This window comes from Schistocerca gregaria, chromosome 4, assembly GCF_023897955.1.
Source record: "Schistocerca gregaria isolate iqSchGreg1 chromosome 4, iqSchGreg1.2, whole genome shotgun sequence".
Classification (NCBI taxonomy): Eukaryota; Metazoa; Arthropoda; class Insecta; order Orthoptera; family Acrididae; genus Schistocerca; species Schistocerca gregaria.
Window position 1 is genome coordinate 685,501,478 of NC_064923.1, and position 26,861 is coordinate 685,528,338.

Below are 26,861 nucleotides of genomic sequence, written 5' to 3' on the forward strand. Positions count from 1 at the left end.
ACTAACCTAAGGACATCACCCACATCCATACCCCAGGTAGGATTCGAACCTGCGATCGTAGCGGTCGCGCTGTTCCAGACTGAAGCGCCTAAAACCGCTCGGCCACACCGGCCGGCCCCATTTTGATATCTTCTATTAATTTTGTTGCTTCCGATGGTGAAACACACTTTATAAGGCAACGTTTCTGAAGCAATGACGAAAGATTAAGCACTATAAACGAAATAAACATACAGAGACATCCAATACTGCTAACTACACAAAGAAAGATCGGAGATATTTGTATAACTACGGCAAGTGTAAGGTAATTTGGTCCAAAAATACCTTTTACCTCATGGCTAATCCTGTATTGTACATTTTACAGTATGATTCCTTTTGATAAGAGTTGCCCAAAGATCTGAGAGGGGATTTATATCGAAAGGTGCCTGTCTGGATACCATCTTGATATAAACAAAGTGCGTGTTGCATAAAAGAAATCGATAGGAGTTCATGAATCACCTTGAATGTATCCCCTTAAGAAACTCTGGCAGGGGGCGGTTCAAATCCCCGTGTGGCCATCCACATTTAGATTTTTCGCAATTTTCCAGTTTACTTCAAAGCGAAAGGCAGGATGGTTCCATAGAAAAAGGCAAGGGCGATTTCCTTCCTCATCTATTGTCAATCCGAGTTAATACTCCATTTATAATGAAATGTTCATGATCTTCATGGATAGGACGCTAAACCGTAATTTTACTTCCTTCCTTGAAGCATTAAATAAGGTTTGCAATCTTCAGTTGGATATAATTTATTAACCCTCTTCTTGAAATAAAATTTGTACATAACTTTAGCAAGTAGCATGTAAAACACAATAAATGAAGTTGCCTTCGTAATAAGAACTAATCCGCATTTGGAATACAGAAAAACAACATTCAGTGGAAAGTCAACTGTCTGGGAGCTGGGCAGCCTACACTACTACTGTGTGTGTGTGTGTGTGTGTGTGTGTGTGTGTGTGTGTGTCTGTGTGTGTGCGAACCGTTTTCGCTGTTAACGTCCTGTGTCAAGAAGGATGAGAAATCGCTATCGGCGAAATCCATAATTTTTATCTGTTTTTATTGCTGTAGCAAGTGGCAGCAAGGTGTCAGTTCATTAGTACTCTGGAGACACTAGATTTTGCTAGGTGGAGAGGAATGAAGAAGTAACAGGCATACATGTCAGATATTGTGAAGTGATGCTTAGCGCATCTACTGCACTGGTCGCTTCCAACAAACGTTGTAAGCACGTAAAGTTATGTCCTAAAGAAAGTAAGTTAACAGAAAAAAAACTTGAGACGGGTATTAAGTTTTCTGTCCAGCCATGCTATCAATAATGAGTGACTACAGTAGGTTAGTGTGTGCGTCAGTGCGAGATACTTTTTACAGTTTCCGCAATGAAGCACTGTCTCTATATCCGGCAGAGAATCAAAATGGTTCAAATGGCTCTGAGCACTATGGGACTTAACATCTGTTGGTCATCAGTCCCCTAGAACTTAGAACTACTTAAACCTAACTAACCTAAGGACATCACACACGTCCATGCCTAAGGCAGGATTCGAAACTGCGACCGTAGCAGTCGCGCGGTTCCGGACTGCGCGCCTAGAACCGCTAGACCACCGCGGCTGGCGGCAGATAATCCGAAGAGATTGTGGTCTTATGTAAAGCGTACCAACGGAATGACACAATCAATGCCTTCGCTGCACGACAGCAGTGGCAATGCTACCAATGGCAGCGGAGTCACCTAATACGGTATCCCGAAATATTTCTGAATGTTTATCAAGAACGTTTGCCAACATGATTTACATGTGTATACAACTGTTATCGTGAAGTAGCTTACGTCACTTAACAAAGACAATTCCTTCGCTCCACATTGTATACCATTTACGTCCCCCCAGGAGTGTGCTGTTGAAATGGCTTCATTTCTAGCAATTACGTACAAGCGCTAGCTCGACGTAACAGCCGCACCTAAAGACTGGAAAGCTGAATATTTCAAGCCAGTACACAAGAAAGGAATTGGAGATAATCTGCTGAATTATAAACCTGCGCCGTTGACACACATCTGCAATCTGCAGTAGGTTTTTGGAACATACGGTGTATTGGAACATTACGAAACACCTCGAAGAAAAATATTTACTGCCATATAACAAGCATGGAGTCCGAAAATATCGTTTTCTGAAACGTAGTTAGCTCTTTATTCACACGAAGTAATGAGCAGTATCGATATTGGAGCTCAAGTTGACACCGTGGTCTCGCGGTAGCGTTCTCGCTTCCCGAGCACGGGGGTCTCGGGTTCGATACCCGTAGCGTTTAGGGATTTTCACCTGCCCCGAGATGACTGGTTGTTTGTGTTATTTTCATCATTTCATCATCATTCCTGAATGTGGCGAGATTGGACTGACTAAAGGTCTGGAATTTGTACGGACGCTGATAACCCCGCAATTGAGCGCCCCACAATCTGAAACATCATCATCAAGCTGATTCCGTAATTATAGATTTACGGAAGTGTTTTGACACTATTCCTCATCATCGGCTCAAATTGCGTGCCAACAGAATGGCTTCTCAGTTGTCCTACTGGATTCGTGATTCCATGTGAGAAAGTTCACAGTTCATAGTAACTGGCGGGAAGTCACAGATTTAAATGGAAGTGATATCTCAACTTTCCTAATCTACACACATAATTTATGGGCCAAGAAGTTCTACTTCTGGTACTAGTAACTGATCCCCCTTTCCCTGTTCCGGTCGTGAATGATTGCTGGTAAGCCTCTATATTAGCTCTAATTTCTCGAATTTTCTCGTCATGGCCGCTTCGCGAGGCTTTTACGGGAGAAAGTAATACGTTGTCCGACTCTAGCCGGAAGGTTTTCTCTGGAAATTTCAATAGTAAACCTCTCTGTGATTCACAATCCCTCCCTTGTAACGTCTGGCACTGGAGTTTTTCGAGCATCTCTGTAACGCTCTCGCACTGACTAAACGATCCCGTGACAATACGCGCCGCTCCTCGTTGGATCTTCTCTATCTCTTCAGTCAGTCCTACACGATGAACAGTACTTACAGTCGGTCGAACAAATAGATGATACGGCTCTTCCTTCGTAGATGACCTACATTTCCTTAATATTCGTCCGTTGAATCTTAGTTTAACATCTGGTTGACCTACTATTTGTTTTATGTGGTCATTCCACTTTTGATCACTCTGGATAATTACTTCTAGATATTTTAATATATACACTCATGCTCATAAATTAAGGATAATACTGATGCATGGTGAAACAACGCTCTGATGGGCTGTCTGTGGGTTTAAATCACCCCGGGGTATGACCATAATGTGCATTTGACCTGCGGTCGTCGCACGGTGGCGCTGGCAGCAGTAGACACATGCAGAGATGTTTTGGTGCACGTCAGAGTCCGATGCAGCGAGTAAGTGTGCAGACTTTACAGACGTGCTAATGGTGAGTGTGTGTTGAAAATAGCTCAAAGAACACATATTGATGACGTTATGAGGGGTAGATTACTAGGGCGACTGGAGGCTGGTCAAACACAGTAGGTCGTAGCACGGGCCCTCCGTGTGCCATAAAGTGTGATCTCAAGATTATGGCAACGTTTCCAGCAGACAGGAAGCGTGTCCAGGCGGGACGTCGGCAGTGTACTGCACCACAAGAAGATCGATATCTCACCATCAGTGCTCGCAGACGGCAACGGAGTACTGCAGGTAGTCTTACTCAGGACCTTACCGCAGCCACTGGAGCATTTATTTCCAGACACACAGTCTACAGACGACTCAACAGACGTGGTTTATTCACCAGGAGTCCTGTAAGGTGCATTCCACTGGCCAATGGTCACAGGAGAGCCCGTAAAGCCTGGCGTCAAGAACACAGTATTTTGTAGTTGGTCAGTGGCACCATGTTGTGTTCACGGACGATTCCAGGTATAGTCTGAACAGTGATTCTCGCAGGATTTTCATCTGGCGTGAATCAGAAACCGGATACCAACCCCTTAATGTTCTTGAAAGGGACCTGTATGGACGTCATGGTTTCATTGTATGGGGTGGGATTATGATTGGTGCACGTACACCCCTGCATGTCTTTGACAAAGGAACTGTAACAGGTCAGGTGTACCAGGACGTCATTTTGCACCAGTATGTCCGCCATTTCAGGGGCGCAATGGGTACCACCTTCCTCCTGTTGGATGATAACGTACGACCCTACCTAGCTGCCATCGTTGAGGAGTACCTAGAAACAGAAGATATCAGGCGAATGAAATGGCCTGCCTGTTCTCCAGACCTAAGCCCCAACGAGCACGTCTGTGATACTCTCGGTCGACGTGTCGCTGCACGTCTTCAAGCTCCTAGGACACTTCAGGAGCTCCGACAGGCACTGATGCAAGAATGGGAGGCTATACCCCAGCAGCTGCTCGACCACCTGATCCAGAGTATGCCAACCCGTTGTGCGGCCTGTGTACGTGTACACGGCGATCATATCCTATATTGATGTCGGGGTACGTGCGCAGGAAACAGTGGCGTTTTGTAGCACATGTGTTTCGGGACAGTTTTCTCAACTTATCACCAATATCGTGGACTTACAGATCTGTGTTGTGTGTGTTCCCTATGTGCCTATGCTATTAGCGCCAGTTTTGTGTAGTGCTACGTTGTGTGGCACCACGGTCTACAATTATCCTTAATTTATGAGCATTTGTTTTTAGCAGTTTATCATCGATTATGTAGTTGTACAGTAATGGATTTATTGTCCTATGTTTTTATTAACGTTCAGGATCAAGTGCCAGAGCCTGCGCCATTTACCAATCCTAAAAGATCATTCTGCAAACCTTTCTGGCGATGCTACTTTGTTGTAGATAACCGCATCGTCGGCGAACAGTCTTAAAGACCATCCGACGCTTTCTACTAGATCATTTATATTCATTGTGAACAACAACGGTGCTATCACATTTCGTTGGAGTACTCCTGAAATTACAGCTGTCGCTGTTGTACCTGTAAGAACAATGTGCTGAGTTCTGTCTGCAAGGAAGTCTTGAAGCCAGTCTCAGTCTGATCCGATACTCTTTAAGTTGGTATTTTTTTCACTAATCAGCAGTACGGCACCAACCTAAGTGCCCTTGTCTACAGCGCAATGGGTCTCGGAAGGAACAGAGCGATATGAGTTTCACAAGATCTCAGTTTGCATGTAGTAGATATTTTCGTTCTACAGATTCGTCATCATTCTTGAGCATAATACATGTTCCATAATTTTGCATGAGATTGACGTCAACGATATAGTCCTATAATTTCTTTCCCGTACGTAGCAGTCCATGGCACGACAAGCACACAAACTCAGCGCCTGACAATTGAAAATTTCCTTGGAGTACTTACGCCGTCCAAGTGTAATTACATCTGAACAAATTTTGAAAGTGAGGGAGGAGTCATGTTGTGTAGCTGTTTTTGTCAAAACTGTCACGTTTTATAATCAAACTTCATTAAATTGATAAATACAGCCAATATAAATTAATTTACCATTAGAAAAGAGATATCAAGTATGGTTAAGGTTAAAATAAATGATTACAATACTACAATACTGCTACATTTCCCCATTAATTTCTTTCCATGGATGATTGTTTAAATGTGTAGGGGGAATCCTTCTGAGAACATATCAAGCAGAGGCCAGCTGAGCCGGGCAGAGCTAATCAGTGTCCAGACACTAGGGGGGAGGGGGGGCGGCATTCCTCTTCAAAGGACAGACCGTGCCACTACAGCAGAGGATCGGTGTATTCCATGTGGCCCAAGCTCTGCTGTAGAGACACTGTCTTTGCGCCCAAAATTAAGGAAAGCTATTCAGTACTGTTTTGAACGTAGGGAGTCTTCTTGCACCGAATAGAAGCAGTGAGAGCTAACAAAGACATTGAGCCATGCCTGGCTCACGTTGATGCACCTTATTTCCCCCTGAGTTACTGCCATAATGAGTTGCTGACTTGCCTCCATCAGTGGCAGCAGCAGCGTTTATCGATACTAGTACTGCTGTACCATCTTTGGTGTGAACGCTATGTTTCCGTGTGGTGGTGTGTGTGGCAGTTGGTCAGATGGGACAGAGCAGTGAAGAAGTCTCCGCAGCGCGGGGTGAGGCCGGGACCACCTGCGGCGTGCACACGGGGTCAGATTGTGAGGCGCTAGCTGTGAGAGCTACAAAGTTCGTTGACCACCGAACCTGGACACTGAAGCTGAGCGATCAGTTAACCTGTTATGAAACCTCAACTGCTGTGACATCTCTTCGTTCATTACTGGTTGTTGCTTCCTGGGCCATTCCGGCTAGCAGCAACGTATGGTGTGTTGGAGTCGGCGAAATTTTGCAGCCATCTTCCTTTATGGTCTTTAAGTATTAAATTGGCTGTTATTTATCAGTGAAGTGCACCAGTGGTATTTTCTGTCTTGTGGCCGTTAACGCCTCAGTTACCTGCCCTGGTCATTAACGTAGTTTCCCAGCAGGGTGTTTTCCTCGCCGTGTTGATGTTGTCCGGCACAGCGTGTAGTTAGACAGCCTTTTAGTTGTTTGTTCATATATTTTTCTTAGGAGTTCTTAGATGGCAGTTTAGAAGACGCAGTGCTGCTGGTATCTTCGTCCTCGGCTCATATTTTCCGTTGTCATACCATTGGTCGGGTGGAAGGGAATTGATTAGGTTGTTGGGCGGTCCTTCAGTCGTCCCTGGGTCGGGTTGCCATCCGATTATTTAACCTTACTCCTGGTTGCCTGTCTCACCCCACCTTACGTTAGAACTACCTCCTCAGGCTGACCCTTGGATCACTTCTGAGCACCTCTGTTCTGTTGATTTCAGATTGAGATTTCCATTTTAGTCTGATGTACTGTACGAGGCCTTCAGCCATCTATGAATTTAGTTTGTCTTAATTTTAAATAAGACCTTCAGCTGACTTAAATTAAAAAGTTGAAGTTTGATTTGTTTAATAGCTAGTTTGTCTTAATTTTAAATAAGACCTTCAGCTGACTTAAATTAAAAAGTTGAAGTTTGATTTGTTTAATAGCTAAAATTTTGAAAGTTTGTTCTACCTGAAATTCTTGTTATCCAGGCCCTTGTACTGTATGTGGCCTTCAGCCGAGTATTAACGTGAAATACTTTTTTTTAAAAAAATAAGGCCTTCAGCTACATGTATTCGTCATAACAATTTTTTTATAACTTGTGTTCAGGTGTTCAGCCGTTCTTGTTTTTCGTGTGGATTTGGGCCTTCAGCACAGGAGGTATCGCAAGTTTTCTTAACTAGGCCTTCAGCCGTATTGTTTTAATTTCATCCTTTTCAGGCAATGTGTAATTAAATGGTTCTTAGGAAAATAAAAGTTTGTGTGTTTTGTGCAACTAACAGTAACTGATTACGGCCCTCTCCACAACCACAACCTGATCTGCTCTATCCTCCGAAACCAAATTTCAGACGTGGAGCACAGTGTCAGAAAGCGCTGTTTCCTGCTGGAAGCCCGCATTCTGCGAACCGCTTGGTACAGGACAGAATAAATGTAAGATCTCTGTAATGGAGTGATAGAAGAGGTAATTTAATTCAGCCCTTTTGTGCTTAAGAACACGGAACCTGCAGCTGTCAGGCTGGTACCAAGTAAATTTAATTGCTGTTGATTCTGCTAAGAAACAGTGAGAGCAGTGTTGCATTTCTGGAACGGACCAGATTGATCGGCTCTCCGAAGAATCACTGTCATTGGCGATCGAAATCGTACACATGGCTCACATTCAAAAATACACCAACTGTGCTTCTTGATAGGAGCAATCTGTGGAACTTATTCCATCTTAGACTCACCAGAGGACGCTTCAGCCCAGAGAAGCACATCGACTCGGGACTCTGACGGAGAGCAGTTATTGGTGCAGGCCAGGTGCAGAATTTTCAGACACCAAAGCCGCAACTCGTGGGCACTGGTAAAACGAAGTAAGGTGAGCAACTGTCAGCATTTACAGAGATCCTCGTGATATCCACAGGAGCATAGCGGTGACTCAACCGTAACTTCACATACCTCCACCTGGTATGATTTAGGAACAATGTATTTACTATCAAGAGCTGAAGGTTACCGCAGTACTCTACTAGACACTCTCCTCTGTCATTCTTATTACTAGCCCATACACTACCGTAATGTCTTCGGTTCCTTCCCCTACACAGCGTTATAATCCCCCGTAATTATTGGGTTATCATTTTCTTTTGCCGACTGAGTTGCCCTACATATCGCTCTATTGTGTTTGTGACGTCGGAATATCAGAACAGTTGTCATTGGCATTGGTTTTCTGTCGGTTCTAATGAAAATAATCCTGTCATTGACATCTTTAAAATAGCTCTATGTCCTACCTTCCTGTTCACAACGAATCATACTCTGATTTTACCATTTTACACTGTTATTGATATTACTCTCCATGTCTGACGAGAAACCCCTGTCTTCTTTTCATTTCACTTCACTTACCCCCACTGTCAATAGATTTAGCTTTTGATGTTCCCTTTTCTTCCCTGCCACAAAAAAATGGTTCAAATGGCTCTGAGCACTATGGGACTTAACTTCTGAGGTCATCAGTCCCCTAGAACTTAGAACTACTTAAACATAACGAACCTAAGGACATCGCACACATCTATGTCCGAGGCAGGATTCGAACTTGCGACCGTGGCGGTCGCGCGATTCCAGTCTGTAGCGCCTAGAACCGCTCGGCCACCTCGGTCGGCTCCCTGCCACATTCAAACTCCCAAAATTGTGCCCACGAACATAAAATGTAATACTTTCCTTAGCTACTGAATCCTCTTCCTAAGGTTACCTCCCCCATTTTCACTCCTCTCCCATGGATCCGAATGGGGGACCAATCCGCATTCTTTTGGTGAACAAGAAATCATCAAGACACCATTTCGATTTTGCCCATCTTTGCTTAGGATGAAAGGTTAGGTTTTAACGTCGCATGGACAACGAGGTCATTTGAGAGTGAGAAAACTGACGGACTTTCTTGTTAAGGATGGGGAAGAAACTCGGCCACGCCCTTTCAAGTGAACCATTCGTGCCATTGCCTGGAGCGATTAGGGGAAATCACAGAAAACCAAAATTTGCATGTAACCCTGTCAACGAAGACCAAATAATGTCGACTGGGGGGAAAGTTGGTGGACTCTCAAATTTTTGTACAGTAGTGTTGGGGGGGGGGGGGGGGGGGGAGAGGGCAGGAGGTTCTTGAACAATATACCGAAAATCCTGGGGTGGAAGGATGTGTAATGTTGTTTATTAGTAAACGAAGTGTTTAAGGACAAATGTTAAGTATGTTTACCATATCTACGTGCAATAGAACCGTATTAAAAGATAAATATTTTGTTATGGGGCTGTAACACGGTGGAAAGCCGCGGGACGGGGTTAGAAGCGTGAGAAAAGGTTGGTCACCAGATTGTGGTGGTCAAATTTTCCCCTTCACAGGCCTGGAAAGTGAAGGGAGAACGCAGTTCTCTCTACCGCACTGCGTCACAAAAGGCAGCTACATGATATTGCATAAAGTTATACCAACCCTTCCTCAGCTCCCCTGTGCAGCGCACGGACACATCAAGTGGGGAGTGATGTTGTTTATTTTCCGTCAAGGGTGTTAACTCTACACTGAATACAGATATGAGTTGCTAATAACACAAACGCTAGAAAATCATACGGACAGATTCCACACTGTTCTCCACTGCTACAGTGGAAATTGGTTCTTAGTCATCTTGTACGGCAGTTACAATGTTCTCCTTGGAAAGGCGACCTCCTGCAGCACGGGCATTGTTTGTTTTACAGTTTACAGACAGACCATATCTCCCCAACATTTCCTGTCCGGCTGTCTCATGTAAGTAGCCAAATTAACTTTACTGAGATCGTGTTTGTATAGTCGAGTAGTTTCAGTTTATTGATTACTTATTAGCAGTTGTTAAGTAAGCTTTTGTGTAAAACGCGTAACCTTAAATAACTACTTAGAAGTGCTTAATTCGTAAGTGCGATATTAGTGACTCTATAGTGTTGGTAGGAATGGGATTGGATTGATAAATGTAGCATCTTGGCGCTGCCTGTTGTTAATAGTATATTGTAAACCCATATAGTCATGTTGTAGTCACTTGGCGGTGAATTACGGGGTGACCAGAAAGTTACTGCACTTCTCTCCATTTACTGGTAGACTTAATAAATTTCTTCCATTGAGCAATTGCGGGCAATCGTAGAGTGGGCTGCACATTCAGCATAACTAGCAACGTGGGTGACAATATGCCTGATGGGATATGACTGATCATGTTTAAATCCGGACCAGTAAACTCATGTAATGTATTGCTTGACTTGAAATCTCTGAAGTTCCATAACACGTAGGTGACAAATTTCTGTTGTATAATGAGCCAATTTAAGCCTCTGGGACTCGTCAGGTATTTGGAGCTCTGAGGCTTGGATGTTACATTTGGTAAGGTGCGCAAAGTATTCTAGCTATAGACAGGGGAGACAATAAAATCGACATTGTCGAATACATACTGACAGCATGTTATACGTGGGGCAAGGTCTTTAGTATGGTAGACCATTTACAGCTACAGCTGTTGATCTCTTTTACATAAGAGCTGATTTACGAACTGCAAATATGCCTCAAAATAGCTCCATTATATAAACACGAGCTTAGTGAAGCAATTTTGTCTACCGAAATGAGAGAACTGGACAGAAATTGCTGCGAAGATATAGTGTGTAAACTGAAAAGCGAGCAGCACTCGTGCTGGGGAGGTGTCTTTGCCAAAACAACCCTTCAAATTCAGTACAGGATGACTGAGAATGAATTTCCCTCTGGCGCTGTAGACCAGCGTGCACTGATTTACGAACAATCTGTCCATATACTTTTTTCCGTTAGTACCATTAGCAATTCGCGTCTCTGTTTCCTGTGCTGTTTACGCACATTGTGTAAAATACACACCCCCGGAGATGTCTGCATATTGTGTTGCCAGTAATAAATAAGGTGAGACGCGGAAAGGTCAGCATAAGTTTGTGAAGCACCTTGTGGCTGCTTTTGTGACGTGGTGCTGTAGAGAGAATGAGGAACTGTCTGCTCACTCTCAATTCTGCAGACCTATGGAAGGAAGTACATGACCACAAAACGGCAGCCGACCCTCCCTCATGCTTATAAACTCCACCTCCACCTTACCCATGTGTTACACCCCCAGAACACAATTTATCCCTTAATTCGGTTCTACTACATTTAGATGTGGTACAGGAATTTAATCTTTGTTCTTGTTGTTGTTGTTGTTTGGTCTTAAGTCCAGAGACTGGTTTGATGCAACTCTCCATGCTACTATATCCTCTGCAAGCTCCTTCACTTCCCAGTACCTACTACAAAATACAGCCTTCTGAATCTGCTTAGTGTATTCATCTCTTGGTCTCACACTACGATTTTTACCCTCTACGCTGCCCTCCAATGCTAAATTGGTGATCCCTTGATGCCTCAGATCATGTCCTACCAACCGATCCCTTCTTCTAATCAAGGTGTGCCACAAATTTCTCTTCTCTCTAATTCTGTTCAATACCTCCTCATTAGTTATGTGGTATACCCATTTAATCTTCAGCATTCTTCTGTAGCACCATATTTCGAAAGCTTCTATTCTCTTCTTGTTTAAACTATTTACTGTCCACGTTTCACTTCCATACATGGCCACACGCCATACAAATACTTCCAGTAACGACTTTCTGACACATAAATCTACACTGGATGTTACCAAATCTCTCTTCTTCAGAAACGCTTTCCTTGCCATTGCCAGTCTAAATTTTATATCATCTCTTCTTCGACCATCATCAGTTATTTTGCTCCCCAAACAGCAAAACTCATTTACTACTTTAAGCGTCTCATTTCCTAATGTAATTCCCTCAGCATCACCCGATTTAATTCGACTGCATTCCATCATCCTCGTTTTGCTTTTGTTGATGTTCATCTTATATCCTCCTTTCAAAACACTGTCCATTCCGTTCAGCTGCTCTTCCAGGTCCTTTGCTGTCTCTTACAGAACTACAATGTCATCGGCGAACCTCAAGTTTTTATTTCTTCTCCGTGGATTTTAATACCTACTCCGAATTTTTCTTTTGTTTCCTTTACTACTTGCTCAATATACAGATTGCATAACATCAGGGGTAGACTACAACCCTGTCTCACCCCCTTCCCACTCACCGCTTCCCTTTTATGTCCCTCGACTCTTTATAACTGCCATCTGGTTTCTGTACAAACTGTAAATAGCCTTTCGATCCCTGTATTTTACCCCTGCCACCTTCTGAATTTGCAAGAGAGTATTCAGTCAACATTGTCAAAAACTTTCTCCAAGTCTACAAATGCTAGAAACGTAGGTTTGCCTTTCCTTAATCATCCTTCTAAGATAAGTCGTAAGGTCAGTATTGCCTCACGTGTTCCAACATTTCTACGGAATCCAAACTGATCTTCCTCGAGGTTGGCTTCTACGGGTTTTTCCATTCGTCTGTAAAGAATTCGTGTTGGTATCTTTCTGCCGTGGCTTATGAAACTGATAGTTTAACTTTGTTCTTAACCCATGGTATTTAACAATAAAAATTAATTTTATAGCACTAAAACAGCATTTTTGTAAGGGGTGATCTAAAAGCTTGCACTAGAAGGGTGTACAGTGCAGAATTGGAATACCAGTCTGACGAAATCACCGTGAGCATTGCGGCAATCGTCCCACCGTCGTGCCAGGTTGAAGATACCACTTTGGTAAAATACTGTGTTGAGCTGCGTGAAGAAATCCGTAACTACCTGCTGCACATCCTCGTCCTACAGAAATCGTCGACCTTTCAAGGCCTTTCTTAAGGGAACTAACTAAGGCGAGACAATCGCGTGAGGACAGTTCAGGACTGTAGGGTGGATGCTCGAGCGTCGCCCACCTAGCGTAACTTCTGTGTTACGACATTTGAGATGTGGGAAGCAACACATTTTGTGGCAACTGAATGTTTTCGAAGGACCTGCTGTCCCATTCTCCGAAGGATACCTACCCTTGTTTGTTCTTCGGCAGCCAAGAAAAGAATAACAACATATTAGCACGTTGGTCCTGTTTCGGCGCATTTGGCAGTAACATCGCCGTAGTTCTCGTTTCCACATTTACCGCACTCACGTTGAAACACACGAATGGCCCACTGCTCCCTTGCAGACATGTCGTTGCATGTATTCTCGCACCGGGGTCGCGCCATGCTGCTTATACGATGCAGCAACTCCCTCAAACGGAAACGTTTTGATCGCCTCTTGTAATAATCTGCAATTTTTCCATCTCCAGCAACGCCGAAACTATCGGTCCTTGACAAAAAAAATGAGCAGGATCTTTCTTGTAGGAAATATATTATGGCTTACACTACTGGCCATTAAAATTGCTACACAACGAAGATGACGTGTTACAGACGCGAAATATAACCGACAGGTAGAAGATGCTGTGATATGCAAATGATTAGCTTCTCAGAGCATTCACACAAGGTTCGCTCCGTGGCGACACCTACAACGTGCTGACATGAAGAGAGTTTCCAATAAATTTCTCATACACAAACAGCAGTTGACCGGCGTTGCCTCGTGGAACGTTGTTGTCATGCCTCGTGTAAGGAAGAGAAATGCGCACCATCGCGTTTCCGACTTTGTTAAAGGTCGGATTGTAGCCTATCGCGATTGCGGTTTATCGTATCGCGACAATGCTGCTGGCGTTGGTCCAGATCGAATGACTGTTAGCAGAATATGGAATCGATGGGTCCAGGAGGGTAATACGGAACGCCGTGTTGGATCCCAATGGCCTCGTATCACTAGCAGTCGAGATGACACGCATCTTATCCGCATGGCTGTAACGGATCATGCAGCCACGTCTCGATCTCTGAGTCAACAGATGGGGACGTTTACAAGACAACAACCATCTGCACGAACAGTTCGACGACGTTTGCTGCAGCATGGACTATCAGCTCGGAGACCATGGCTGCGGCTACCCTTGACGCTGCATCACAGACAGGAGAGCCTGCAGTGGTGTACTCAACAGAGAATCTGGGTGCACGAATGGCAAAACGTCATTTTTTCGGATGAGTCCAGGTTCTGTTTACAGAGTCATGATGGTCGCATCCGTGTTTGGCGACATCGCGGTGAACGCACATTGGAAGCATGTATTGGTCATCGCCATACTGGCGTATCACCCGGAGTGATGGTATGGGTTGCCATTGGTTACACGTCTCGGTCACCTCTTGTTCGCACTGACGGCACTTTGAACAGCGGACGTTACATTTCAGATGTGTTACGACCCGTGGCTCTACCCTTCATTCGATCCCTGCGAAAACCTTCATTTCAGCAGAATAATGCACGACCGCATGTCGCAGGTCCTGCACAGGCCTTTCTGGATACACAAAATGTTCGACTGCTGCCCTGGCCAGCACATTTTCCAGATCTCTCACTAATTGAAAACGTCTGGTCAATGGTGACGTCTGTTCAATGGTGGCCGAGCAACTGGCTCGACACAATACGGCAGTCACTGCTCTTGATGAACTGTGGTATCGTGTTGAAGCTGCATGGGCAGCTGTACCTGTACACGTCATCCAAGCTCTGTTGGACTCAATGCCGAGGCGTATCAAGGCCTTTATTACGGCCAGAGGTGGTTGTTGTGGGTACTGATTTCTCAGGATCTATGCACCCAAATTGCATGAAAATCTAATCACATGTCAGTTCTAGTATAATATATTTGTGCAATGAATACCCGTTTATCATCTGCATTTCTTCTTGGTATAGATATCTTAATGGCCAGTAGTGTAATTTGTTACGGGGTAACAGTTTCGATAGAGGCAGTGGTTTTCGAGACAGTCAAAGAGAAAAAAGGGCGTGACCTTTAAACGACCCCCAAATTCCATGCTCACATAGCATCGCTGCCGCAGGCCGGTGTGCTAACAACTGCGCCACCTCACTCGCTTCCCGTCTGCAGTGTCACTGCCTGCTGCAAGCATGAGACACCGCCGGTTGTGACAGCGAGGAAATAGTTTCACTTTCCGTGTCGATGGGAACAGTATATACACCAATCAGTAGTGACTCAAAGTATGCATCGGATCCTCACAGATGGTACAACCCACCTCGAAGTCCTGCGCACATGGGGATGAAGCGTGGATTGCGGCAAGGAAACCATTCGAGAATAACATAATAGCCTTGGAACCATATAAATTAAGTATTTATGTATGCTACACATTTCCACCTAAATCACAGGTTCGATTTCAACCAAACTCGGTAAGCGTTTCACTTATTGTCTGGACAGAGATACTGCTAGGATAAAAAGCATATACCTCTTAAAGGGGCGAGAGTGGCAGTCAAAAAGCAGCCGAAGACGCGTCCATAGCCAGACTACATTCATCTAGCATTTTAGAAAGAGAGCACTTTATGACTTATAACAAACTTGACACATAATTTCAAACCTTCTCTAGACTTTTTCTCGCTGACACCCCACCCCCACAAAGTGATGAAAGGAAAAAAGTTAATCGCCTTCTACATTTTCGCTGCTTCTGTAGCAAAAAGCCGGCCGCGGTGGTCTAGCGGTTCTAGGCGCTCAGTCCGGAACCGCACGACTGCTACGGTCGCAGGTTCGAATCCTGCTTCGGGCATGGATGTGTGTGATGTCCTTAGGTTAGTTAGGTTTAAGTAGTTCTAAGTTGTAGGGGACTAATGACCTCAGATTATAAGTCCAATAGTGCTCAGAGCCATTTGAACCATTTTTTTTTTTTGTAGAAAAACTGCCGCATCACACGTGGCATTCGAATTTATTACTTATTTTCTACTAACTTTATTTGCAACAGATTTCGCAGGCAGTATTCACGAATCCCACTAAATGCACCGGAAAAATTATATTGTCGTATGGAACTTAATTGAGGAGACATAACGACATAATCAATGAGACGCATGAATAACTGCTGCATCATGCGGAACGAATTATCTCTTTACTACTAACTCTATTATGTGGTCTAGGGGTGAAGTTCCGCCTCGAGAACCGAGCGGGAAGGTTGTTAGTTTACCGCCTGACCGCACAGTCGCGCGTGCCTGGACACCTGAGCAGCCTTTCCTCGATCTTGTTTGTGCCTTCGTAAGTGTCACGTCGTTGCTTGGTCCGTGGCGATAGCTGTGTGTGTCCATTAGCAGCGGCTTAGTCGGCTGTAGATGTCCGCCATGGGTTCCAAGTTTGTTCCGAGGAAAGGTACAGACATCTTTAATTTCGATAAATCCACACGTAGTGTGTAGCGTGTTTTTTTTTTCAGATTGATGATTGGCTCTTCTAATTCTACATGGATACTCTGCAAATCCCATTTTAGTGCCTGGCAGAGGGTTCATCGAACCACCTTTACAATTCTCTATTATTCCAATCTCGCAAAGCGCTCGGAAAGAATGAACACTTATGTCTTTCCGCAAGGGCTCTGATTTCACTTATTTTTTCGTGGTAATTGTTCCTCCCTTTGTAGGTCGGTGTTAACAAAACATTTTCACATTCGGAGGGGAAAGTTGGTGATTGGAATTTCGTGAGAAGATTCCGTTGCAACGAAAAACGCCTATCTTTTAATGATGTTCAGCTCAAATCCTGTATCAACTCTGTGACACTCTCTCCCATATTTCGCCGGCCGCTGTGGCCGAGCGGTTCTAGGTTCTTCAGTCCGGAACCGCGATGCTGCTACGGTCGCAGGTTCGAATCTTGCCTTGGGCTTGGATGTGTGTGATGTCCTTAGGTTAGCTAGGTTTAAGTAGTTCTAAGTTTAGGGGACTGATGACCTCAGATGTTAAGTCCCATAGTGCTTAGAGCCATTTGAACCATTTGAATCTCCCATATTTGGCGATAATGCGAAACGTGCTGCCCTTCTTTGAGCTTTTTCGATGTACTCCGTTAGTCCTATCTGGCGAGGATCCCACACCGCGCAGCAATATTCTAAAAGAGGACGGACAATTTAGTGTAGGCAGTCTTCTTAGTAGGTCTGTTACATTTTCTAAGTGTCGTGCCAATAAAATACAGTCTTTGGTTAGCCTTCCCTACAACATTTTCTATGTATACCTTCCAATTTAAGTTGTTCCTAATTGTAATACATAGGTATTTAGTTGAATTTACGGCTTTTAGATTAGACTGATTTATTGTGTAACCGAAGTTTAACGAGTTTCTTTTAGCACTCGTGTGGATGACCTCACACTTTTCGTTAATTAGGGTCAACTGCCATTTTTCGCTCCATTCAGATATCGTTTCTAAATCGTTTTGCAGTTTGTTTTGATTTTATGATGACATTATTAGTCGATAAACAACAACGTCATCTACAAACAACCGAAGACGGCTGCTCAGAATGTCTCCCAAATCGTTTACATAGATAAGGAACAGCAAAGGGCCTATAACACTACCTTGGGGAATGCCACAAATCATTTACTCGATGACCTTCCGTCAGTTACTACGAACTGTGACCGCCCTGACAGGAAATCACAAATCCAGTCACATAACTGAGACGATAATCCATAAGCAAGCAATTTCACTACGAGCCGCTTGTGTGGTACAGTGTCAAAACCCTTCCGGAAATCCAGAAATACGGAATCGATCTGAACTCCCCCGTCAGTAGCACTCAACACTTCATGTGAATAAAGAGCTAGTTGTGTTTCACAGGAACAATGTTTCCTACACCCGCGTTGCCTGTGTGTCAATAGACCGTTTTCTTCGAGGTAATTCATAATGTTCGAACACAATATATGTTCCAAGATCCTGCTGCAAAACGACGTTAACGATATGGGCCTGTAACTTAGCGGGTTACTCTTACTACCTTTCTTGAATATTGGTATGACCTGTGCAACTTTGCAGTCTTTGGGTACGGATCTTTCTTCGAGCGAACAGTTGTATGTGATTGTTAAGTATGAAGCTAATGTATGTGCATACTCCGAAAGGAAGTTGATACAGTTCATGTAACATCTAATCCAGGTCATCAAGTGCATACTGCCTATTTTGATTGTGATATTATTTGTTTCTGTAAAGTTTTTGGGTCCAGTACAAATAGATTGATTTTGCGCCTTGATTCTCAATTTCCCTTTCAGCATCTTGATGGTTCCGTAAGTATGGTGCTTCTTGCTAATGCGGAATGTCCAGTCTCCAGCCGGAAGTTGACGACAGTTTACCTAAGGAGGTGTTGTTCCTTTATGGTGATGTGAGCGGTATATGACGTGTATGCTAGTCCTCTCAACATCAATTTCAATGTTGTAGCGGAATCCGTTCATCGGAGATGGTAGTTAAACGTAACATTCATTCCCATCTACAGGTCTGTGGTTACCACATTCTTATCAGATATAGTGGGGAAGTTCGGACATGGCTTCTACGGAATGAAAGTGGCCACTTCAGACGTAATTAGCGACGGCGGGTATTTGTATTGAGATCCTCATTTGAACACCATAGAAAATTGATATTTGCTGATCTCGTCTATACTGCTCACGAGGTTGGCGCCACGTCTTTCGAAATGGAACAACGGAAGGAAGAGCAGTTTACTGCTCCCGACTTTCCACCTTTACCCTCGCAATACGGTCCTGAAATAGCTGTTGCCAAGCCAGCAGCGCAACATACGAGACGTCTTACGCGGGCTGGTGAGGAGTCGGGTAAGTCTACTCGTTACCCACCCTTCCCTTAAGTCACTTTGTCGGTTGATGTGGTGTTTATAACGATTTGTTTACGTAATGTGTATACATAAACATACAGTTATAAATGTCCCCGTTCGTAGTCGCTAATTATAACAATATGTTTCTTTTGTGCTGCAGCATATAGCTATAATCAGCGGTGGAAATATATTTGCGAACGCCGACCGTGTGCGGCTGTCTCTTGTTGGATCGTCTGATCAGTCGGACGTTGCATTGCAGAGGAGAGTAAATGCCTATTCGAAATGTAATTATTTTTGGATAGCTCAACATGAATTTCCTAGGGGACCGTAGTTTATCAGGCATTTAGCAGTAGAATATTGCGCGGAGAAAATATTTCGCCGCATGCAAATTCCGTCCGATTTCGACGAAAGAATTCGTGACTGTGAACTCTCTATTTGGCAGAAACATATAGAAAATTAAATAACTTCGTGAAGGAGTGAGACATAGATTCTATATTAAATAAATAGTCCATACACCAGTTCCATTTAACTCTGAATTTATGGCAATTAATAGATGAACTTACACTGCAATGAAGGATTTAACATGGGTGCCGTTTTGACTGGCACTTCTCTTCTCGTAATGAAAATAATTCCTTTGACGTTTTCACATACACATCGCACGATAAATCTACTGGTCTGCAGTATTGCACTTTCAGTATTGCACTTTTACTTTACGCTAAAATAATATTATTTTTAACGATAATAATACGGCGGCAATACATGCGCGTCCGACACAAGTTACAAGAGACAAGAGAAAAATGAGTAACTGTTCATCGAGAATATCTCGTACATAAAAAAAATTTAAAAATTGTGTAAAAGTGTTCTTATTCTGTCCGATTTTCGCGCCGCGGTTTTCTGGGCGGGCCACTGCGGTTTCTTATTTTCACCTACTCTTGTTAATGTCGAAGAACCGCCTACGTGTCCGACTGCCGATGCGATATTGTCTTGTAAACGTTCTAAAGGACGTGTCCAACCTCAGCGGTTGGTGGCTCGTAAAAAGTAGAAACAAAGATTTTAGAAGAGGTGATGGGAGGCCCCCCCCCCCCCCCCCCACCCTCCGATTCGTCACTGGATTCGGCGATGGATCTTGACAATCACTGATGTAATTCAGTCGGTTCGTATCTCGAATTACGTTTCTTCTTTTGAACTACGCAGACTTGTACATTTCATTCTTTGAATGTTTCTAGTAGGATGGAATCGGATCTGCAGCTCGCTTTGTTGTGTAAGTTTATGTATGATTTCTGTGTGGATGTCGTATTCCTACAGGAAGTACGATTTACTCACTTTTATCTGCCTGGTTTTTGCACTGTGTTTAATGTGGCTCCTCCCGAATGTTCCACGGGGACTGCCTTCTTTTCTACGGAGAGCATTCGTATTGAAGGGACTGAATTCTCTATAACGGTAGAGAAATTGGATGTACTTTTTTCCCCTGATCTTGATTCTCCTTTATATGCCGTTCGGTATTGGACGCACTTTAGACTGTTCTCGATTTTATATGGAAGAGGTGATTTATTTATTACGGAAAAGTCGACAAAATATTTTGATAGGTGGTGATTTTTAACTGTGTGTTGCGTCCTATAGACCAGTCTCCCAGTTTTAATTTCTGTCGGGAATTGCAATGTTTAGTTCGTTTCTTAAAACTGAAAGCTGTTTGGATCAATAAACATCCGACTTTTGTCAAATATATCTATTTTTTCCTACTTATAGCAGCAAGCTTGGCAATTTTATGTGATAGGATATGTGATAGGGTTTTGGCTGCCGTTGTCATCTCCGCCAGCTTCACTGATCACTGTGCCATGACTGCTACTTTAAATCACACGTGACAGTCGGTGAAATCGTTTCGATCGCCCTGTAACAACAACGACGCTGTACAGTTGTACATATCAGTAAATTTTTTTTCCATCTCATTTTTCGATAAATTAGTGTAATTGATGTTCTGATTCCATTTCTTTTTTGTTTCATGTCATGGTGTTAAGAAAACTGTAAACAAGTTTCAATGTGAATATTAATGTGTATGTCAAATGTCAAGCAATATTGTAATAGAATTGAAATGTAACAAATGTTGAAACGGTTGTAAGATGTTTAAAATTGTAACTGTGCGTCTGGTCCATACGTAAGCAACGTGTTAAGATATGTAGAATCCAAAAACTCGGGTGAATACCCGGCCTGTAAGGGAGCGGTAAAAGGTGGATGGCAGGCGAGCGCGGGAAAATGCATACGGGCACTGCACGGCACTACGGACTCAGCAGTAGCAGTTGGAGTTTGACATTGGTCTGAGCAACCCCTTCTGGAGCGAGGAGGCACTCCTGGAAGACGTAGTTGCACTGAGCCTCGGGTATGCTGTTCCAATACCCACACAGCATGACAAAAGTCCATAGGCGCTAAATGGAAAAGTATTGCTACGCAAAGAAGAATTAAAGTGCCGATACGTCAAGAGCCATAGCTGTGGTTGAGTGTGTGCTCTGTGCCTCGCCATCTCGCCGCTGGCCAACCGCCGTATCGATGTAAGCTGGTTGCAACTTTCAGTACTGTATTCGTATGGACCATAGAGTGAACTGTTCAATAATAACCTAAATTTTACCAGAACTTTTCCCTCATTTAATTATCCTCACAGCTGACCTAGACAGAGTCCTTTCCAAATGTTGTGCAACCCGAGTGTCCCGAAACGAAAAATTAAATTTTGTGTTAATAATAATTACCTGTAGACCTAGTTATGTTAGAATAGTGTTTAAAGAACTGTTTTGTTAATGAACTAGTAAATGAATAACGAAGGTCCTACGAAGTTGAAAGATAACTTTAATATTGATATAGTAATGAAGTTTAATTATTTCGAGACAGATATAAAGGTATTTAAATGAGAAGTAAATGAGATAAAAAGAGTAGTAATCATATACTAGAAATCTTGAAGGTATGATAATTTCAGTAATCAATTTTTTTAATATAGTGATCATAACTGTTTCTGGGTCCCCCCACCTTTTATTCACTTGAATTCTGAAGTGTTCCACATTGGTTTGACCAGCAAAAGTTAAAGTTAATATATAAGTCAAAATTTATCAGTGTTTTATCTTTATCAAAATTGACATTTTGTGTGTGGCTCGAAAGTGCTATTTCTAGGGTAACCTATGCCCGATTTTAATCAGATCAATAGACAGTACGAAGTTTTATAGTATACATTATAGTGTACTGTTATGTATTCATGGTTGTTCCATATCAGTACAGGACGTGAAACTATCAGTTCAATACATTTTCTGGTTATAAAATTATACTATATCACGCAGTGTTACTACGTGTTGTTTTGCATGAATATACACCAATTTGTTCAGGGAAGAAACTCAGTTAATGCCTAATTAGGCTGGCGACCGTATTATTATCCAATTGGTAGCATCTTCAGTCTTGCTTTTGGTCCATCTTGTCGTGTAATTGCATTTTGAACTTACTTGACGGATCATTGTATTTACAGAGTGGGTGTAAGTCTGATTTGCCACCATTCAGGTACACGCGGTCGATATCTATACCAATATCCTTTCTCATAAGGTGAAGCCCGTTCACTTACCATAGAACAGGCATTAAGGAGTATTGTGTGCCCCACGCGCACATTACAGCCCTTGATGTTGAATGTGGCGCAATTGCTTCAAATGGCTGTGAGCACTATGGGACTTAACTGCTGTGGTCATCAGTCCCCTAGAACTTAGAACTACTTAAACCTAACTAACCTAAGGACATCACACACAGCCATGCCCGAGGCAGGATTCGAACCTGCAACCGTAGCGGTCGCACGGTTCCAGACTGTCGCGTCTAGAACCGCTCGGCTACTCCGGCCGTCGTGGCGCACTTGGAGCATCCCTCTATCAATGAGGTGATTCGGCACTGCGGGACCGTAGTCTCCGTGCAACTGCTCGCTGCGCCTCCATTTTGGAATGGTGGGTTCAACTGGTAAATCCGAGGCGGAGACAAACCGTGATACGATTCTGCGCCGATAGAGCGCGGGAATTTCGGAGGATACAAGAATTTTACAACTGTCTCTTATCTGCCCTTCATGAAACTGTCTACAGGCTCTGCTACAGACTGCAGACGCCAGGCGTGTAAAGGCGCAATCGTTGCAGTTGAAGTAGCGTCAAATAAAAGGGTTAAGGAGATGATCCACACCACGTTCCAAGGTAGTGGTTGAATTGACATCTTTATATCATCTCATTCGATATCAGACTCATCGTCGACGTGTATGTGTCACGTCTCTCAAGGCAGAGGATGATGATGTTGTGATAGCTCAAAAGCACTTACTGCATGCTCTACGTAAATTTGATGTTCGGCTGTATGAGGTACCTGTTCATGTCGATACGTCATCCGTTTTGTGTGTTCAGTCACTGGATCATAGACTTAGACTTGCTCATAATGCAGCGTATTAGAAGCTTTCCAAAGTGGTGATGTCTATGATCTTATAGGCAGATCGCCACCTCATAAATCGTCGTGGTTGGATAGTTTGCCTAAAGAATTTTTTGTGCGTTTTTTGCCTTTGTCAGACACAACTTTTACATTGCTTTTGAGCGACTTCCTGAGATGAAGATTTGCGCCAAACTCGTTTAAAATTGGCAAAATTGTGCCAATGAGAGAGGACAAGTTACTGTCTTATCTATTTTTGATAAAGATTTTGTTACATTGTTACGCAACTTGTGCGAAAATGAAGAAAGTTAATGGCATGAGCAGGTGTTGATGGAGCCTTGTAGGGCGCTAAAAGTATGAGGTATTTTTATAGTTCTTGGTTCGTAGAAACGGCATGTTGGAAGTTGAAAGTAAGTTCAAAAATGGTTCAAATGGATCTGAGCACTATGGGACTCAACTGCTGTGGTCATCAGTCCCCTAGAACTTAGAACTACTTAAACCTAACTAACCTAAGGACATCACACACATCCATGCCTGAGGCAGGATTCGAACCTGCGACCGTAGCAGTCGCACGGTTCTGGACTGCGCGCCTAGAACCGCGAGACCACCGCGGCCGGCAAGAAAGTAAGTGGCGGCTAACCCATCCCTCAGTAAATCCTGCCGGACAGGCCCACGGCCGTATAGGGCTGACAGAGCACCCCCTAGTTTAGACAGGTCTCCAGCAGGACAATGCCTGCCACACCTGCATTGGCGCTAGTCGAAAGCATGGGTGGCGGCGAGGGACTGAAGGACGCGTCTGGTTCGGAGGAGAGCGTCTGTAAAGTTTGGAAGGTAGGAGACGAGGCACTGGCAGAAGTAAAGCTGTGAGGACGGGGCGTGAGACATGCTTGGGTAGCTCAGTTGGTAGAGCACTTGCCCGCCAAAGGCAAAGGTCCCGAGTTCGAGTCTCGGTCCGGCACACAGTTTTAATCTGCCAGGAAGTTTCATATCAGCGCACACTCCGCTGCAGAGTGAAAATCTCATTCTGGAAACATCCTCCAGGCTCATTCAGGATAACTTTCATTTTGGCATCCCCTGCCAGGATAACTTTCATTGTGATGTCCCATGCCAGGTCCACTTCCATTGTGGCGATCCGGCCTGGTTCTCAAAAAAAAAAAAAAAAAAAAAAAAAAAAAAAAAAAAAAAAAAAGGTTCAAATGGCTCTGAGCACTACGCGACTAAACTTCTGAGGTCATCAATCGCCTAGAACTTAGAACTAATTAAACCTAACTAACCTAAGGACATCACACACATCCACGCCCGAGGCAGGATTCGAACCAGCCACCGTAGCGGTCGCTCGGCTCCAGACTGTAGCGCCTAGAACCGCACGGCTACTCCGGCCCAGGTTCTCAATCAATCATTTTTTTATACAGCCCACAAACAGGACACCTTTCATTTTGGCGTCCCTTGCCGGGGTGACCTTTTATTTTGGCGTCCTCTGCCAGGATATCTTCCACTCATTCGTAAAAGGCCTGGCCAGAGAGTAACTGATAAATTTCTCCCGATTACCTTATTAAATTTTATGCGATTATATTATTGGTGTCTGTTCTTTTGGCATGTCCGAAAGAACTGACACCACTCATTCCTTTAATTAATTCGTCTAGCTGGTCATTGAATCCACCGTTTTCAATGCGGATGCACAAAAGCTTTCGACTCCTTGCAGGATTCTCAGAGCAGCTCTCATGGAGGAAATGGGCAGGAACTGCGGATAGGTGGCGGTCGGTGGGGAGGTGGATTGGCAGTGAGGCGTGCCGAGACAGTCCGTGCAGTTGCCATAACGCTGTGTCCCGGATGGCACAGTGGCTGACGCACCTGCCTAGTAAGCAGGAGATCCCAGGTTCGAATCTCCATCCGGTACACATTTCCAGTAGTCGCCGCTGATTCCGCATAATGTCCCATTGCAACTGACACCAGCAATACCTTCTCTTTCCTTTCCTTTCTCACCACCTCCATCTTCAATTTACATGTAACTATTAAATTGTCATAGTAAGACTGTGGCAAGAGCACACAGTAGTCGACTATTTGCGTTTCTGGGGAAAGTTGTTGCTGACCATGGTCGTACTATTCTAACCCCAGTAGCAGAATGTCGTGGTATCATATCGGTGTCGCTGTTATTTATGTTCCTGGTGCTCTGGTATTCGGGTTTTGACAAGACATTCGAACAGCTCAGCCACAGCTTACTGTTGCAGGTATTGGGAGCCACTGGGTTCATAATTGACGTACACAGGTCTTGCACAATTTGTTTATGGGCGCCCAAGCTTTGGTGGCTGTCAATGGCCAACTGGCACCTCCTATTACCACCAGCAGGGATTTTACTCAGGGAAGTTCGCTTCAAGTGTTATCGTTTGTTCTATCAATCAAGATCCTTCTACGAGGAATCGCCACTCTGTGACAAGGATGGACCCTGTGCCGTGCTCACTCCCAATTATGCGTTTTCGTGAACTTGGCTGTCTAGCTGTGTTTGGCTTCCCGCCCTTGTTGCGCTTACGCCATGGTTCTCCTTCCTTCTACGTATCGCAGCAGCGATGTGTATCGATATTTGCGTCGTGTACCATCTTTGGTTTTGTGCATATAGTTTCCGGCTACGGGGTGTGCGGGCAGTTGGTAAGTTGCTGCGGATCAGGGGAGTTATCTCCGCGCAGTGCAGTGGGCTGGGTCAGCTGGTGGTCCCTGCGCAGTGCCGGAGCGTGTGTGGAGCTGTCCGATCGCTACGAGCTCCGTGGTTCACCGACCCAGGACGTCAAAGTTGAGTAGTGGTTTCAAGTCCCCATAGCACGTCCATTCATGTTGTGTGGTTCGTTTCGCTGGTTCGTTGTTGGGGAGGTTTTCCTGTAAACAACACCGAGTGTTTGTATTGTTGAAATGTAGCCACCATGCGGTGGAATTAATTATATCGGTTGATTACAATGTAATTTCAGGCAGTGTCCATTCCTCACCTGTTGTCGCTGTCCCGTTATGTTCTGTAACTTTGGCAGCTTAATACATATACATATTTGATTGTAGATAATCACGTCCCTAACATTTTGTGCTTGAATTCTCATGTACCGATTGGTGGTAAGCAAATCGTTTCTCGGTCGGTCCATGGCTCTCCTTTGGTTGGGTTCTGATGGATCAAGTGTACTGGGGTCACCACCTGGAGACTCCTGAGTACTGTTGTCTTTACTGGCTTTCTCACCAGTGTTTAATTGTCTGTTTATAATCTATGATAACCAACGATTACAAAAAATTCTTGATTTTACTGTGTTTTATGTAACTAAAGTTTTAATTCCGGCAAGTGGATATTTGCTGAAGGTTATTGCCGTTGTGTTGTCTTTTCTTTTAGTCCAGTTTCAGCTACTTAAAACTTAAGTCTTATGGATATACTTTTTTAAAATTTTGGAAAATTAGTAGTGGGCCATCAGCCTTGGAACCTTGTTCTTAAAATTACCTTTCAAGCTGAAACATTGCAGCCTTCTGCCTTTGAAAGGTTATGGTAATTTATTTTAAATTTTGAAAATTTTATTGTGGGTCTTCAGCCGTTTGTATTGCATCTTGTTTCTGTTTGTCTGTTCACCCTTGCCTTCAGGCTTTCAGCGCAGCTGTGTTATATATATTTTAATTATTTTATTTGTAATTGTAACTGAGTGTTGTCAGTCACTTGAAATTTACCTTGTTGATTTTTAAGATTTCTTGTTTGGAGGCCTTCAGCCGTGAAAGATTGCGAGTTTGAAACTCGTAGTTGTAAAACTTCGGCTATATGCCGCTTTGATTGTAAATGTGTTAATTAAATTACAGTAAATCACAATTTTAAGGTGAAACTGAACCCCAA

At 43.7% G+C, this 26,861-nt stretch overlaps 1 non-coding gene across 1 annotated transcript; it reads left to right on the plus strand.

Annotated features, from left to right (window-relative positions):
- The first annotated feature begins 23,898 nt into the window (after positions 1-23,898).
- Trnaw-cca (transfer RNA tryptophan (anticodon CCA)) lies at positions 23,899-23,973 on the plus strand. Its single transcript has one exon. It is a non-coding gene; the product is annotated as a tRNA-Trp (tRNA).
- The last annotated feature ends 2,888 nt before the right edge of the window (positions 23,974-26,861 follow it).